Genomic DNA, 13,927 nt, shown 5'->3' with positions numbered 1-13,927 from the left:
TTCTCCCAGGCATGTTATACAATATCTAATTTAGTCTTCACTATTGCTCTATGAATTAGAGATTTGTCCCTCTTTATAAGCAAGGAAATGGTTCAAGGAAGATTTATCTTGTTCAAGGTCCCACAGCTAGTAACTGATACCATTGAGAGTCTAAACACAGGTCTGACTGATTCCAAAGTCCTAGCTCTTTGTACTGCTTTGTCCTCTGCTTCATGAAAGATGACAAAGCTTAGTGGTTCTTTTCTCTAAGAGGAACTCTCTTATTTTCTTTCATTCTCTTAAAGAAGAGGATTTTTAAAAAGCCACTTTAGGACAAGACAGTCCAATGTGCTACAGAATAGGTTGAGGAAGCCTGCACCTTGAGATTTTGGAATCTACTCATGGATCAGATTTGAGTCCAGGATGATTTCATGTGACTTTATTATACCTGAAAACCAGGAACAGATTATGTTCAATAAACACAGTAAACTAAACATATGCCAGAATCCTTGTTTTCTTTTAAAACAACCTTACAATTTCTGCCAATAGAGATATACTTACTCCTCAAGCACACTCCAGTTCTTTCAGTCATGACAGGAAACGTTCACTCAGAGACTCTTTCCAGAGTTACGCAAGGGCTACTCTTAGGAAGGGCCTAAACTCAATGAAAAATGGATTTTTGATCTCAAATAGTTTTCTAAATAATGTGGTATGGGCTGAGCAGGCATATTCTTCCTGAAAGGGGGAGGATATAATTATTTTGACCTCACAATAGTGCATTTTATGGTCTTCTACATGTTGCTCCTCTGTAATGAGGAAGCTAGATTTCATATAACTTGGGGGTTGAGCTTCAGCCTGGTGGGGCCATAAGCAGAGTCTGGTCAGTGGAGGAAATCAAGGAACATGAGCCCAGATTGCCATCACCAAGGGAAAAGAAGCCCATATTCATGGCCGGGGCCCAAAGTTTATCTGAATTGCCTTCCATTTCTGTCAAGGTTTAGCATCAGGTCACTGGTGCCTATCACTGTAGCAATGAGGGATTATTTTTATTAAGCATTTCGTGTTTGCCTAAGGGCTTTAAGTCATTAATCATTTAACTCTTGTTCCCCATGAGACTTTTGTAAAGTAAATGGGAAAGAAATAGCACAATTCTTATTTCACAGATAGAGAAACTGAAGCATTTTTGTTAGCCACTATTACCCACTGAAAGAGTTAAAGCCATGCATTAGAATTTGGGGGAACCAAGCCAAGCATCTGATGAGCTTTTGTTTCACCACAGAAGTGAGGTTTTCTGTTTTTACACAAAACGAACTTGCATATTTTTCATTTTGGAAGCAACATGATCGATACCCGAGGTGTACTGGAGAAAAAAACAGACTTCACTTCCTTTCATATAATATGAACCTTTTACTGAGTTCCCACAAAAATTTTGGAGTCCAAATATGCATTTAAGTTTAAGTAGTAAAGATTGTAAGGCATTGCTAATCTTGAATTTTCTTTTCTTTTCTTTTAAGATTTTATTTATTTATTCATGAAAGACACAGAGAGAAGCAGAGACACAGGCAGAGGAAGAAGCAGGCTCCATGCAGGGAATCTGATGCAGGACTCAATCCCAGACCCCAGGGATCATGCCTTGAGCTGAAGGCAGACACTCAACCACTGAGCCACACAGGCGTCCCTAATCTTGAGTTTTCTATAAGAAAGAGAATATAAGCAAACACATCCCATTTAGTTGTGAATAACCAGTAGCAAGTTATAAAAGGACTTTGAGGGGATTGCATGGGGATTTTGCTGCCTGAAATTAAAGTGATAAGCTTCCTGGAGGAGGTGTGTTTTGAATTCTAATGAAAAAAGTAAGATTTGAGAGACAGTATACTTGTCCTTCCACCCAGATGAATTGAAATATCTTTCCTGTTTCTTTTTATGGAGTGTAAACACCACCAAAAAAATTGTCAAACATCACAAGGTGTTGACCAAGAGATCCACAGGGCACATTTCATAGTAATGGAGAGGAACAGAAGGAAAGTTTTCTGGCAGTGAGATCTTTCAGATCTATTAACAATGAGGTAGTTCATGGGGCAGATGGGTTAGAGTGGGAGACGAAAGGGTTTCAGAGGAAGCCTTTTAAACCAAACTAGAAACTGAGTGGGGAAAAATTAGAAAGGGGGACAAACCATGAGAGACTCCTAACTCTGGGAAACAAACAAAGGGTTTCAGAAGGGGAGGAGGTGTTGGGGTAACTGGGTGATGGGCACTAAGGAGAGCACTTGATGAGATGAGCACTGGGAGCTATACATTACATTGGCAAATTGAATTTAAATAAAAAGATTGAAAAAAACAAAACAAAACAAAACTAGATTGAGCACAGAAAGATCACGTTAGAACTCAGCATGCCCTCTGGTGGGGGTAAGGGAATACAGTTAGGGCTGGGACTAATCTACTTCCTTGGGCATAGAACAGATCCTGAATTCAAATCCATTTAGAAACCATGACTAAACATCTTGGGTTCCTCTATTCTAAAATACTATCATCAAGACCAACCTTATAAGTTGATGAGTGAAATAAGAAAAAAAATGGTTGTTTACATGGTGCATAGCACCAGAAGCAAATTTAGGTTATATTGGGTCTAAAGCTTATACAATATTGGAGGCTTTCTTAAAGAAAAAGAATATGCAAGTCTAATTATAAAATTAGATACTAAAGCAAATATTTACTTAGAATAAGAAAAGAAATCACTTTAAAAAAACATAAGAAACTGACAAATACTACAAACATCACAAAATCCAGGAAAACAACATGATGTTTTATTAGCTACCTGAAATACCTGTTTTGTGTGTGTGTACACATATGCATTACAGATATATATATATATATATGCTGTATATTCTGATGGCCTCTTCATGTGACCAAAATTCTGTAATATATATAGGAAAAAAAACATATTTTAACTTTCCTCTAATATAGTTGATCAAAATTTGTTTTTTATTATTGATAGTTTACAATAATTTTTTAAAGCATTACAACTTGCTTATAATGTCATGCAAAAATTTATAATTGTTGGCAAATTTGGGAAAAGTTCTATCAAGGCTTTTCATGAAAGAGTTGTAAAATGTAGGTAATCTTTCATGGGCTAGTTTCTGCTCTGTACTCTTGTTTCTCCTCTTCTGTCTTCCTATTCTCAGGGCTGGGCATTGCAGAATGCACTCATATCGCAGCATGATGCACCCTGAGTCTCCAGCTCACTAAGTGAACAGATGATGATATGAGTGTTGAAATCCATTCCTACAATCTAGTGACTAGCATCAACTATACACAAAAGTGATATAAATTACATAATACACCCCATGCCATTCAAGCTAACTGTATCTTCAACTCAACTCCAAAGCCAACCTACACAAAGGCAGGTATGGCAGAGGGGAAGGCAGTTACCAATTAACAAATTAGTGTTAAATACTTTAATTTTGTGAACTTTACAAAAACATACCCATGTCCACACAGTGTAGAGCTCCTACCAGGGCCTTGGAAGGGTCTTGTGCCATTAGCTTCATGGTCAACCACCTCCATGTGCCATATGAGTGTGCTGAACAGTTCTGTTCCTCATACTGGCAAATATTACTCAAAGTGATCAAGATGGTGGTAGAGATTTGGGGTTACAAATTCAGGAGATGCTGAAAGGCAACAACTTGTCTAAACACAGAGATATGTCTCCTTCAGCAGTGGTGAATCTAGATTAAACTGAGTCTTGAGGATGTTATGGTGGCATATCAGAAGGAAACTGTTTTTCCTGAATTTTTCTGGGTTTTCCCCTACCCCCACCAACATCAGCTGGTTACATTTGAGTTCACAACTCCTCTTTGAAATCACCGTGATTTACCTGACTCTGAACTCTTTCATCTTTCAGAAAATCCCTTCTTGAAGCACCAGGATCCTTAGTGCATTATGATACCTGGAGGTGGTAGAGGTAAGCTGGTAAGTTTGTCAAACCTGTTTCACTTTATGTGGTCCTGGGCTGAGATACTTTTGAAGCTGGTGCAAGCTGCGGCAGAAAAATGGGGGCCTAGTGGTAGGGTGGTGATTCCAGAAATGTAACCCCTCAGAAACGTGCTACCCAGCCTCTTATAAGAAGGGTAAAACAAATAAAGCTGCTGCCTATTTGGAACATACGCTGCTCCTTCCACATCTGTAGGACATTTAGCTCCTTGCATCTGGTAATGTTTGTGCAAATATAATTCCATATTCACTAATAATTCCTGGGGCTAAAGGCCCCCCCTCGGGTAACCTTGTTAATATTCTCTCAAGGCCTGGTGTGAACGCCTCATAGCATTTTGATTAGAATTCAATCTTGTGTTTTTTTCCCTCTCTGTCTCTTTCTCCCTCTCTCCTCTCATGCTTTTCTGGCCCCCGGTTTCCTGGCCACCCACATCAGGAGACATTCTCCCTCCCTTCTACTCTCCATTCTCAGTTTCAAGGAATTTCCTTGTGTCAAAGGCAAAGTGTGATTGACATATTTTTCCCCTCTTAAGAGCAGTCATCTCAGTGTTTGATTTAACCATCTCCTTATGGAGCTCATACAATCATTACCTGGGTGAAAAAGAGACCTCCTGCTCACCCTCATGCTCAGACCCACGTAGCTCAGTATTTTTGTATACTTTTTAAAATTGCTGCTCTCCTTCCTCTTTTTTCTACCCTTTTCTTTCTTTTTTGGTTGGCACTAGCAAATGATTCCCCAGTGTATTATACCCTGAGCCTTAAAGGATTTTAGTTATCCACAAACAGGTAGACCAGCTGCCTCCTGCCAGTGCCCTTTGCCTGCCAAGAAAAGCATTTGCTGTTCTTTAGATCTGGGGGAAGGAATGGATACAGAATGAGCTGTCTAGATTTGAAGTCACCAACTTTAGGCAGGTTGTGTTCCTTTGGTTCCTTAGTCTTCCAGCCTATTTGTCTCTCAGGAAAAAAAAAAAAAAAGAAAACAAAAACAAAAGCAAATTAGCCATAGCATGGAGAATTGTATTAAACCCAAGAGGAATTTTGTGGCAGTGAAGTTCTTAATGTTGGAGTGATTCTGGAATGCATGCACCCTGTCTCAGGCAGCCTTATCATCAAATTACTATGGGTTCTAAGGGTTTCTGCCGAAGGGGATGAACTAGATGACCTTGGAAGGTCACTTGCAGCTTTTCAATTCAACAGCAATCCCCGTCTTTTCTGTGAAGGGCCACACTTCTCACAGTATTAGAGCAGACTCTGTCTTAAGGGGATCGCTCATATCTCTCTAAAGTAGCCTGAATCACATCTCCTGCTGCTGATTATGATAAGCTGCCTACTCAAAGCTCCCAATTACAGTTAGCTCTGTTGTCAGGCAATGACTGCATTCTTAGGTGACCTCCTGTGCCCCAATCCTGTTTTAGAAGGAAATGAAGTGCTAGAAGATGGAGTCTTGGATTGGGCAGTAACAAAGTTGATATTTTTACTGCAGAATTTCAGTGATAAATATACTTTTAATAAAAAGCAGTCTGTATATACTATACTATCTTAATTCATTGTGCAAAGCATTCAGTGTGATATTTCACTTTTAATCAGGAGTAATGGCCTGTATGTAGAGTTTACTAAAATCACTCTTACTAACATAGCATGACATAAGTACTTGCTTGTCGTAATTATCATCTGTGTTATGATGAACAAAGCATAATGCCAACCAAGCAAAGCAGGCATATGTTCTTAAGTTGAGAGTAGCAGCAGTATGTGTACTATACATTGAGCTTTGATTGACATTATATCTCATTGCTTTAGGAAAACTTGGCTGTAGAGGAAATGCCAGTACTCCCCATTATGTAAACACTCATAAGAATCCATGTCAGTCCATGGTCCTCCCAGACTAGTATATGAATCAGAAACTAGAATGATGGGATTATATGTGGAAAGTCATGATTACCTGAAAAACACCGGCTCAAAAGGTTAGGATGAACCATAAGACATTTGTAGGTTATAATTTCCTATTACAGGGCCCCAAGAGCCTGAAGAACTCATGTGGTCCACAGTATATCTCAATCTTTTCTGCATCCAATTTGTATTTTCATCCTGTATGGAAGGAGTGGTACTTTCTTTAATTTGATGTATATCTGTTTATTTCAAACTCAAGGTACTCCAGTCTGGTATTCCAGAATTTGGTTAAAGAATCTATGATTCTCCATTCCTTTATCCTCCAGTACTTAGAAAACTTTAATCAGATTTTTATTGCACACTCCACCCATCCATCCTTTCCCTCCACCACTACTTTCATCTTTCCAGATGGATAAATGAAGTTTTCAAAGCTTGTCATCATGTAGAATCCCTTTCTCTCTTCCTAAATGTTGTAGTTGATCATGTCTGGAAACCTCTTTCATACCTAAATCATGGTGACAAATCTCAATGTATGTTGTTTAGGCTAGGATTTTTTTTTTTTTTTTAGATTTTATTTATTTATTCATGAGAGACACAGAAAGAGAGGCAGAGACCCAGGCAGAGGGAGAAGCAGACTCCACACAAGGAGACTGATGCAGGACTAGATCCCAGGACCCCGGGATTATGTCCTGAGCTGAAGGCAGACGCTTAAGCACTGAGCCACACAGGCATCCTGGATTTTTTTTTTTTTTTTAAGATTTGTTCATTTTTAGAGAGTGTGAGAAGGAGGAGGGGCAAAGGGAGAGGAGAAAGAGAATTCTCAAGCAGACTCCCCACTGAGCACGGAGCCTGGCTCAATCCCAGGACCCTGAGATCATGACTTGAGCAGAAATCAAGAAGGCAACACTTAACTGACTGAGCCACCCAGGTGTCCTGGGAATTTTTTTTTCCCAGAAGAGTAGGTATAATACATCCATATCCTCTTATTCAATTTTTCTGCAATTCTTCTGTGTTTAAGGTAATGAGACTAACTTTATTAGATAACCACCATTAATAAGTTTAATACTAATGTCAGGAATTTCTAATTTTTTGAGCAGTGGAAATAATTTTTCAAATGAAAATTTATGTAGAATGCAAAAAATATGAATATGTTGTAAGCTACGTGATATTTGGAGACCAAAGCCTAGCGTATTTGGCCTCCCTCTGGTCTCCACAAAACTAGACAGTTCCATGAAACACGCTTTGAAAATCACCAAGCTTACCAAAGTGAACACCAATCACTTTTGCTTAGAAAAGCTGGAATTTAGTCTAAAATGCATGTATCTATATTTTCTTAACCAATTCTTTCTGCACAGAACATACAGTTTTGAAATGCATCCTTTATTTGAGGTCGTTCAAATGACCTCCAGGCTCACCTGTTCATGGTTATGAATGACATCACATACGTAGTTCAGCACAAAGTTCACTCTCATCTGTACAATGGCACACTTCTGAGGTATTCCTACCCTCTCATGTTTCTCAGGTAGTCTCTAAAAGGTGCTGTGCTTGTGTTCAGTAAGGACACAGTCAGTACAGTAAGGACAACTTAGATCCGGGATTTCTCAGCGTAAAGGGGCTCTGCTGCTCCAGAAAGCTCTGTGTGGTTCTGCACAGCCAATGTTTTCTGAGGTCACTGCAGTGATCAACCCCCACAGCCTCTGGGTACTGCTCTCCTCTCTGCCCAAGAGTGGGCACAGACCCTTTCTTGAATACCTCACAACACAGAAGAATAGATTGTAGCACTTAATGTCACTTTTTTTTTTTAACAGCCCAAGATCTAATGAAAAGGGAATATACACCAAAATCATCCTTCAGCTGGCAGCTAGCCATTCTTATGCAGTGTACTACAGGCCACACATCTGCCCTAATACTGCAGAAAAATTTTCCACTCATATCCATTCTCTTCTTCTTTTGTTACACGAAAACAGTTGTATTTGAGATGGTATGAACCATGCTAGAAGGGTATCTTTCCCAGCCTTTCTTGCAGCTAGGTATGTCACAAGAATGACTTCTGGCCAACCCAATAGAAGTGGACTTCTGGGAAGGCTTTTTGTAGGAGCTGGTAAAAGTGGGAGATGCTTCCTTTATCCCTCCTTGCTACCTGAAATGAGTGTGTGATGATATGGGTTATGGCAACCATATTGGAACATGAGATGATCTTGAGGCTAGAAGCCAAATGCTAGGGATGGTGTAACAGAAGGAAGATGGAGTCACTGATTACTTGGGGAAGTCACCACAGCATCCTTGGAGGAATCACTTCTGGACTTTGTGTGTGTTTGGGTGTTCTGTAATCTGTAGGCAAACCTAATCATGGCACAGTAGCAATAAGCCTGCTTTCCTCCCTTTTATTGGGTGCACTCGACTCCTGACCTGGTTGTATATGGCAGAATCCAGCTCCTATCCATTATGTGGGAAAGCCCTTTAGCATGGCTAGTCTCCTCAGAGCCTCTTTCCAAGAGAACCAGAGCCTAAAAAGAAGTAATTCTATTCTTACCCACAGTCTAGGACCCAACTTTCATCTCCTCACCCAGAAGCCTTTTCAGGATAATTGAGAATTGTACTTATTATTCCTTCAAATCCTCTTATTCTGTCCACAGGGGTGTGGCCTCACCTGCTGCTGCCAATAGTAAGCACATGGGGCCCAGTTTCTTTTTTATTTCTTGATTTTTTTCCGTCTTCCTACCTTGATAGAAGCGTGAACTCTTCTCACTGTAGCATTCCAGCTGTTCTCTCTTTAAATCTCAGACCAAATTCATAGGTTTTCAGGATGATTTGAAAGTTATCTAGGTAAGTTGGTGGGGATGGGTGACTTGGGGACCCTACTCTTCCGCCATCGTGCCCTGCCTCTTGGGGGGGGGGGGCAGTTTCAGCCACAGTTCAGTTCTTTCATCTGATAAATGGGGAAAACTTTAAATAAACATAAACCACAAATGGTTTTAAAATATACTCTTAGGTATTAGTTTTGGAATCCCTACCAGAGTGCTTCTTAAATTTTATTTTTGGCTCATCTTACCCATATGTGCATCTTCTTAGATATAGAGCAACACATGGATATTAACCCAAAAATGCACAGACCTTTGCATTTACACACACGCACACAGAGATGCTTATGTATATTCTATCACAGTGTTATGTATATCCTTTAGCATATATCCTGGCATACTGAAATGCAAGTTCAAAGGAATATAAATTGAGGTTTAGTTAATAGGAAATATAAGGGATGGGACAGATATAGCAGCTAAAAAGGCCAGGCAGGTAGATTCAAAATGAGCAAAGTGAACTCCACGGTACTCATTTTTAATGGCATTGCAGTAATGTAAATTTTCTTGTGCTCCAGGTATAAGCCTAATGAGAGGCCGATTAGAGAGATGGGCCTAATGGATAGCCCAGTATTGCTGCTGAGCTGTTCTGGCTATCTCAACGGTCACTTCTTGATAAGTAGAACCATCACGAGCTACCATGAACTCCTTGATAGTAGCAGGAAAGGGCAATCTTGTTTTCCAGCCTTATCATAGTCACCTAGCAAGATTTTGAAATATAAATAAATGATTCGTGTACTCTGCACAGACCCCTCCCCTTGCAAGACTGTCTGACCTTCATTGGATATACTTATGGAAGGGACAGAAAGCAAGCAAAGTGACCACTTGAATTCAGGAGATGGAGGAAAAGGGAGCTAAAGTCAAGCCTCTGTGCTGACATCTAAGCCCTGGCCTGGGAGCTGGTGTGGGCTTTACACCCTGCAAAGGTAAAGATTTTCTAAGATGTTGTGCAACAGGCAAGACATCCATTGCTTTCCTGGAGAGGCTCCTCTGGAAATAGAGATAGACAGAAAGACTGAGACACTTTGTTTTTCTTTTCATATTTTCATTTTTTTCGTATTTATGTCCACGAATGTTCATCTCCTATCCTGGTGCTTGAATACTTATATGTGCTAACCACAGCCTGGCCCTGCTGTCACTTAGCCAAATTACACACATTTTGGTCTTTTCATCTTTCTTTATGAACCAGCCTCTCTAGTCTATTTAATCATTTTGGCAGTTCTTTTCTGAATTCCACCCAATTTAAAAATAAGCTAAATTCTCCACCCCTGTGGATTGCAAAGCAGGCTGTTGCGAACCCATGCAGAGTTCCAGTCTTGGTTTGATGCATGTAGAGGAAAGATATCCCCTGTTTTAAACTCTCTATCCCACAGCTTGGAAAGGGCCAGGGGAGATGGGGAAAGGGACAGGAAACTTGGCTGGTTAAAGCTGGAGACCAGGGTGACCATGCTGGGGTTTGTTTTCAAATTAGATGATGGCCAAATTTGGTTCAGAATCCAAAAGTATATGTACAAGAAACAGAAAATATTACTTCAATGCATGACACTTCGTCATCCAACTCTGAAGAAACATCCAAAGTTACTTTTCTCTGTATCACTCCAGAGATATTTTATGTACGTGTGACCAAATATGTACTTATTTATGTGTGCATGTGTATCTCCCCATCTCTATTTTTATACCAATGATAATATAGTATATGCATTACTCTCCTCTTTTCTCTCTTAGCAACATATCTTGCAGACCTGGATATTGGTCCATATTCACACATAAATAGCTCCTTCAGTATTTTTTTTATGGCTATTTAGAATCTATACCATAAATATGTGGCAATTTTGTGGTCCATAATTAATGAGAATTTATATTCTTTCTAAACTTTTTTTTAAAGATTTTATTTATTTGTTCATCAGAAACACACACACACACACAGAGAGAGAGAGAGAGAGAGAGAGAGAGAGGCAGAGACACAGGCAGAGGGAGAAGCAGGCTCCATGCAGGGAACCTGACGTGGGACTCAATCCTGGGTCTCCAGGATCACACCCTGGGCTGAAGGCAGCGCTAAACCTCTGAGCCACCAGGGCTTCCTTCTTTCTTTTTATAGTCACTATCAACAAATACCTAGCAATTTTTTTTTTTATTACAAGCAATGTCTCTCTGAATAACACATTTTGCACATGTGTGAGTAGATATGTAGGATAAAATTCCTGTGTTTAAAGGTAGGTGCATCAGATTGTCTAGTTCAAATCCGACTGATTCATCAATTTATACACCCATCACTAAGATGTGAGAATATCTGTTTCCCCATACCCACACAAATACACAATTTTTTAGAACTTTGATAATCTGATGGTGAAAAGTAAGTCATCTTTGTGTATTTCTGTTATGAGTGAAATTGGTTTCTTTTCACAAACTTAAGGGCCATTTGAATTCCCTTTTCAGTGGACAGTCCATTTCCTTTCTTTACATTTCTATTGAGTTGTTGGTCTTCTATTGATTTAGAAGGGCTCTTTATATATTAGGGAGATGTGCTCCTTGTGATTTAAGTTGGAAATATATTTTCCTTTTTGTCATTCTTTTCTATTTCCATAAGAGCATATATTCACCTTTTATTTCATAATTTCTGGGTTTTGGTCTTGTAACATACTTAGAAAACTTTTTTTAGGTTTGAAATTGCTTTTTTAAAATTACACAGTTTCTTCCAGTATTCATATAAATGAGAGATAAGTTAAACTTTATGTTTTTCCAGATGGCTACCCAGTTGTCCCAGTGTCATTTATTGAATAATTCATCTTTTATCCATAAGTTTGAAATGTTACCTTTAAAATATATAAATCTCCATTGCATTTGTACCTCTTTTTGAGACTCCTAGTTTGTTCCAGTTACTTTTCATCCGAATATCACATTATTTTAGTTATCTGTAGCTTCAAAAATTGTTTTATTGTTTAAAAAAAAAAAGACTGGAAGTCCACCCAACAGAACATTTAGTTCTTGACTTCTGAGTGGCAGAATTAGAAAAAAAAACATGTCTTCCTTCTTCTTTACTCTGTCACAGATTGTATAATAAACTGGCTTTTATAAACTGGCTTTAGCTTACAAAATAATACACAAAAATAAAATAAAATAAAAATTGTTTGATTGTTAATACAAATAATTCCCCTTTGTTACTCTTGTCTTTCAGAATTTTCCTGTTGTTCTTATAGTTCTTTTCTTCCATATGAATTTTAGAATCGGTTTGTCTAGTTAAAAAAATCCTTTTGGCATTTAAAAAATCAGGGCATGTTAAATTTATAGATTTAGGGTAAGTAGGCATCTTTATGATATTGCTTAACCACTGAACCACCCAGGTGTCCCTTTTTGTGATTTTTTTAAAAAAAGATTTATTTATTTATTTATTTATTTATTTATTTATTTATTCAGAGAGAGCGAGAGAGAGGCAGAGACACAGGCAGAGGGAGAAGCAGGCTCCATGCAGGAAGCCCAACATGGGACTCTATCTGCGTTCTTCAGGATCAGGCCCTGGGCCGAAGGCGGCGCTAAACCACTGAGCCACCGGGGCTGCCCCCTCTTTGTGATTTTTATTGATGAACAAAGTGCTTAAGTTAGATGTAGTCAATTTATTTATCATTTCCTTTTATGATTAGTGTTTTTATGTCATGTTTAATAAATCATTCTCATTATGAAGATCAGGAAGATATTCTCCTATCCTATTTTTTCAAAGCTTAAATATTTTGCCTTTTATATTCAGATTTATAAATTGACTTTTGGTGTTGTTTGAGAGAATGATCCAGTTTCATTTTCCTCTCCCTTCCCCATCATATGCCTATCGAATTGCTCTAGCACCATTTATAAAAAAACTGTATTTTTCCCATTGCCTGCAGTTCCACTTTTGTCACATGTCAAATTCCTAAATATAAATAATATTTTGGGGGTTCTCTAAAAGAATTTTTGTGTATTGATTTTGTATCCAGCAACTTTTTAAAGTTCTTATTAAATATCATTACCTGTAGATAATTTTGTTTTTTTTACATATTTAATCATGTCATCTTCCAATAATGAATTTTGGTTTTTGTTTGTTTACCAATCCTTTTACCTATTATTTCATTTTCCTGTCTTATTGCACTGGTTAAGACCTCTAATGCAATGTTAAAAGAAAGTAGAAGGTAGAAATTACTGGGCATCTTGCTTGTTATTTACCTCAAAGGAGAAGCTTTTAATTTATACATAATTAAAATAATTTCACCATTATATATGATGTTGATATATATTTCTTTGTCACATGAAAGATTTCCTTTTTATCATGAGTGGATGTTGAATGTTGTCAAATACCTTTTCTGCACCTATTGAGATGATAACTCACAGAACAAAATGTATGTGCCTAAGAACATAAGACAAAATACGATATGGGATCTGGCATCAATGAAGCCAGAGTTTAGTGGGGAGGTGGGCATGTTAACAAGTAATTTAAATAAACTGTAACAAATGTTTCAATAGATAGATGTATACAATGTCAGGTTAATACAAAAGTAGGAAATGATTAAAAATGAATCAGAAGAAGGCTTCATAGAGAAGATGCCATTTGATCTGATTTTAAAATATTATCAGGAATTTTCCAGCCATAAAAAGAATGGAAACAATTCATGGTAGAGGAAATAACATGTGCAAAAGCCTAGCAGTATGAAAACAGGAGAATATGTGCTTGGTGACAAGAATGTAGTTCTAAAAACTTGCAGCTTAGGGAAGGTGGCAGGGACTGATAGGAAGTGAGGCTGGAAATGTATGTACAGAGGTGTTTGTTTGTTTGTTTGTTTGTTTGTTTTGGTGTCATTGTTGGCAAAAAAAAAAGAGCCATCAAGAGGCTTTTAAATATGGAAGTAAAAGGACAAATTTTTGCTTTCGAATACTTTAGTAAGGTAAGGTTGCTGTTCTTCCTTAAGTTCTTCCAAATCTTTTGTTTTATATGTTTATATCTTTAATCCATCTGGAATTTATTTTTGATGATAGAAATATAGGTTTAATATTTTTTCCAATGGTTAGCCAGTTGCCCGATACCATATTTTGAATTCTTCCCTTCTCTCCTCACCCAGTTAGAAATGTCACCTTTATCATAAGCCAAAATTTCATAGATATTTGAGTCTGTTTCTGAATTCTTTATTCCATCCCTTTGGTTTTTCCTTTTTTATTAAGTAGGAAACCTTTTTATTCACTGAAGTTTCAAG

General features: G+C 38.0%; 1 long non-coding RNA gene across 3 annotated transcripts in view; it reads left to right on the top strand.

The window, feature by feature from the left end:
- LOC144280523 (uncharacterized) overlaps positions 1–13,927 on the top strand; it is a 91,211-nt gene that overhangs the window by 23,842 nt on the left and 53,442 nt on the right. For 2 of the 3 annotated variants that reach the window (XR_013348921.1, XR_013348922.1), the window contains one exon: positions 3,881–3,948. This is a non-coding gene — a long non-coding RNA (uncharacterized LOC144280523). Of the gene's footprint in view, positions 1–3,880; positions 3,949–12,128; positions 12,878–13,927 lie in introns of those variants that run through there. The other variant, XR_013348923.1, reaches the window with a different exon arrangement.

This window comes from Canis aureus, chromosome 12 (assembly GCF_053574225.1).
Source record: "Canis aureus isolate CA01 chromosome 12, VMU_Caureus_v.1.0, whole genome shotgun sequence".
Taxonomy (NCBI): domain Eukaryota; kingdom Metazoa; phylum Chordata; class Mammalia; order Carnivora; family Canidae; genus Canis; species Canis aureus.
This window is presented reverse-complemented; position numbering and strand designations above follow the sequence as displayed.